This window comes from Pyrus communis, chromosome 2, assembly GCF_041283825.1.
Source record: "Pyrus communis isolate YQ-2024b chromosome 2, ASM4128382v1, whole genome shotgun sequence".
NCBI lineage: Eukaryota > Viridiplantae > Streptophyta > Magnoliopsida > Rosales > Rosaceae > Pyrus > Pyrus communis.
The window spans coordinates 21,997,501-22,002,305 of NC_142566.1; positions in this window are offsets into that span (position 1 = coordinate 21,997,501).

A 4,805-nucleotide genomic window follows, 5' to 3' on the forward strand; every position below is an offset into this window, starting at 1 on the left:
TAATTTGCGTTGAAAATATTTTATTTCTCTAATTCATTGCAAGAGGTTTCAGACTTTTGAGGTTCTATAAGGTATGACGTTTATTTGTTTGCCATATATAAAATACTTCTTGTTACTCAAAGATCCATTTTTTATGACCAATTCATTTCAGATCCAAAGCATTCATCCATACCAAAAAATAAAAATAAAAAATCATGTTCTTTTGCAGTTAGCTTATGTGGGAGAGCAGGATAATGGTTAGGATAAGATAGGTAAAAGGTAAATTCCTCTAATATTCATATAAATACGTAGATTTCAATTCATTGCTATTTCATTTCCGATGATTTTTTCAAAATGAATTCTAATTAAACATCATTATTCATGACAGTGTTCGAAGATTTACATAAATTTAAGCCCTTGTATTACAAAACTAATGTATGAAATCTTGTATTTGGTTTTGTTTTACAGGGTGAAACTAAGTAATTTCCATAGAGATATAGATATAGATAGATAGATAGATAGATAGATAGATAGATAGATATCTACACACACACATACATACATACAAATAGCCATATTGTTGTTAATAGAATTATTAATTCGGAATGTGATTGTATGAACTTAAAGTAAAATTCCAATAGGATTTCGAGACCAAATTCTTTTTTGAACAAATGATATTATCTACACTAAGACGGAGAGGGTGAGTTGAACCTCGCTAGCAATAATGTGGTTCAAATTTGTCATTGACAAGAACCGAACCTAAGACCTAAAGCAAGAAAACCTTACAAGAAAACCAATCATAATTAGTATAAAGTACTAAGCCAAGGGGTGATGATACAATTCTCATACACTTGAACTCTTCTCTCTCCCATCCTATCTCTCACCCACTTTTATAATTAGTTCCACAATATATACACACACACAAAGACACGTTGTAGTTGTAACTACAATATAGATATGCCACTTAGAAAGACAGAAGAATCTAAAAGCGACTAGAAGCTAGAGAACCATAGAAACCATATCTTTATATATGCCACTAATTAACTTGACGTTCTTCCAATTTTCTAAATATTCCATGCTATTTGGGTAAGACTAGACTAAGTACCAGTTTGGTACTGCTTAAATTTTTTTTAAAGCAAGGATAAAAAAAAATTGAGCTCAATATTGTGTTTGGTAACTTAGCAACAAAGTACTTATTTTCAAAATTGCTACGAGAAACAGCTATTTGCTGCTTTCAAAAACTAGCTTTTTATCTTAGAAACTCGAGTGAGCAGTAATGTTTCAATGAAAGTTTTCAAATGCCGATCCTACCCTCACCTCTCGCATCGTCCTCTTCCTTGCTCTGCCATCTCACTGGCTCTCTCCCTTTCGTCTCACTCGTTTGCTCCCAACTCGTCGCCCCAAACCTAATCCCCAACCTTAAACTTCATTCCCAGCTCAATCCTCCACCTCCTGCCGCATCAAAACTCCTATATAATTTGATTCCAACCCCTTTTTGAACCCCTACCACAGCTTCCAATCCCAATCGACATTCTGAACTATCGAGATTTGAATTGGCTTCATCTAGGTCGCCAAGCTTCGATTCCATTACAGCAAAGATTCAATATTTTCTCAATTTCGACAGAAGCAAGCTGGTGTTTTTTTACCGAATGCAGCAGCTTGAGCTAGAGGATTTGATGTGGGTGTTGTTGGAGATATCGGGGAAAGAGAGCCTGGTGGCTGTGTACAAGGCGATGTTGAACGACTGGAGCACCATGGCGGTGAAGCGGCTCAAGGATGCTGTAGTGGTGGCAGGGCCGACCCAGGCCCAGTGCGGGCAAGGCGATCGTCCGAGGCCCAAAAAAATTGGGGGCACCAAAATTATTAGGGTGGTATATTATATATGTTTTTATAAGAGTATAAATTTATAAAATTTGGTTTAGTGACAAAGAAACTTAACTAGAACTAGTGGTTTTGTTGTTTAAAATTAATGAGGAGGTCTTAGGTTCAAAATACCATGTGTGTTTATTTACATTCCAATTTTTACAAATTTCTTTTCATAACGGTATAAATTTATAAAATTTGGCTAAATGATCAAAAAGTTAAATTATAAGCAATGGTTTTTGTTGTTTAAAATTAACGAGAGGTCCTAAGTTCGAAATGCTATGTGAATGCTTATTTTTTTCAATTTTTTACAAATTTTTGTTTGGTTGTTAATTTATTTACTAGCTAGCAGTTATGTGGGTTGCTATTTTTAAATATCCGTTCCAATTCAAGTCTAATATTCAACAAAGAGTAACACGTAGACTAATTTTTTAGACTAAATTTGCAAATAATATTACATGTCATCAAGGGGTTTAATTTAGTGTTCATTCATTACTTATACATATCCTTAAAGACTCGAAAATATTATTATATTTTTAGTCGTATATTAACTAGGTTAGTAAATAAGAAAAAATACATCAAGATTTATACAAAAGCACTTTAAAAGTTTAGATCGAAAACAAAACTCATAATCTATCTACTTGTAAGCCCGAAGTTTTTTGGTTTCATTCTCTTGATACAAAATAAATTAGTTATTCCATGTTTTTAAATTATTGAGTTTGAAGTGTTTTTCTAAATATAATTTTATCGATGTCTTACGTGTGAAAACAAATAATTTTTTTTATATGAAGTGAGGGCATATTTTTTAGCGTCATCCCGGGCCACAAAAATCTCTGGACCAGCCCTGAGTAGCGGTGATGGCTGTGTGATGGCCGATGATGGCGACGAAGATGATGCCTGGGCAATGATCTCTCTCGTAATGGAGTCGAATGGAGATAGAAATGCAGAATTGTAGATGCACATTGAAGGGGTGGGGCCATTTAACATAAAAAAAATTACATATTTTTTCATATTGATTTGTTTTATAATTTTTTTTATCTATGTGAAAAATTTAATTGCCACATCATCAATTAACTGTAAACTTCACAAAATTTTTAACGGAAATATGAAATTGTAATGAAAAGGTAAGTAAATGTATGAGATTGAAATGTTTTAAAAATGTTGTATGAGGTTGCGATTGCACTCAAACTTGAGGGTGCAAAATGTAATTTACCCATAAAAAATTGTGATATTGTTGTAGGCATAATTTACTGAACAATTAAAGGCTCTATAGAGAGGGATGCGGCAATAGTAGAGAGAAAGAGATATATGTAATTGTAAAATTGTGTTCTATTACATCTCATTGTGCTTTTATTTATAGTAGTAGGATCGGTAAAATCCTGACCCTTTTATGATTACAACTTTTAATAAGTAATCAACTCCTAATAGGAATAGATCTACTAGGATTTACACAATCACATTCCTAATCTAATAGGATTGCAACACTCCTCCTTGAGTGTGTAAATATTTTAATTGAAGCAGTTTGTCATACTAATTAATATTTATAATAAAGTTTATAAATATTTTTCTTTTAAAAATAAAGTATATTTAGTAATTCACATTTATTTGTTAAGAAAATTAAATTAATGGCACATCTAGTATTATACTCTTTTTGGTCATTTCACACAGTCACAGCTGTTTTACATAAAAGTTTACCAAACACTATAATACTTTCTTTTTTCTTTTTCTTTTTTTCCAAAAGCACTTTTACAAAAAAAAGTTTACCAAACACTTTACTGCTTTATTTTACAGCTGCTTATTCTCACAGTACAGTAGAAGTATTTTTTTTTTTTCTCAAAACACAACAATATCAAATCAGTCGTAATTGGTAGCTAATGGTGGTGAACCGGAAGCTGTGATGGAGATGGATGCATACTACGATAATGTTTGGAGAATTTTCTCGTTCTCCACCAATGTTGGATTTAATCCATATCTATAATAACAATGTTCCACCTCTGCTGATGGGACTCTCAACCAGATGGTGTTAGCGTGGGAAAATCAGGTTAGGATTCTATTGGGCTAGGATTTGTGTATTTTTTAGTCTAGATTTACTTGTACTCCAAGTCGCTTGACTCAAGTAGGCGAATTAGAATATGCTTACTTTTGAAGTCTAGTTATAGACTGAATATATCACCATCATCCTTTTTTGGAATCAGTGGGCGAAGCCCGCCAACTTCACTGACATGCTTATTTCGGAAACCTAATCCAAGAAGGAATCAACGCAAGATTCGAGAACTTAATCCAGCACGAATCAGCATATTTTCTGTAACTTTAGAGTTCTTTCAATTTAAGAATTAACATTATTCTTTTATTTTAAGAAGAATTCTAGGATATCTTTCTCTCGACTAATATATATTCCCTTTCATCACTGGTACCGCAGTCTTCGAATGGCCTTTGTTTTTGGTGGGAAGGAAGATTGGATATTATGATACATGGAAGTCGGCGATCATTGAAAAATGTTGCAAATTGGTTGTCGGCTAGCACTGTTGTTTTGTATAAGTCGGCCATTACAAGTTAAGAACCCTAAGAAAAAGCGAAAAAGTTGAAAGTGGAATCTGGCATGTAATTAAGGGGTGCAATGCCAGTGGAAAATCATTTCTTTATGTTTTCAATTGTATTTTATTGGTACCACTTAGTACTACAGTTTAATGATATTCTTTTTTCTTTATAAGTAATGTAGTTCAAATTCATTTTTTGATAAAATCGAACTTAATACCTCTTACTTATATAATAAGAAGAGACGGATAAAAAAATTATCAAAGAGACAATTAATAATTTTTTTTGGTAAACAATGAATGAAGAATCGAACACGAAAATAGAAGGTTCAAAATTAATTCACTAAAGTTAAGCATTTTCAATCATTTTGAAAATACTTTCAAATGAGCCCTAAATTGTCAGAGTGCATTAAACAAGTATACATGGCC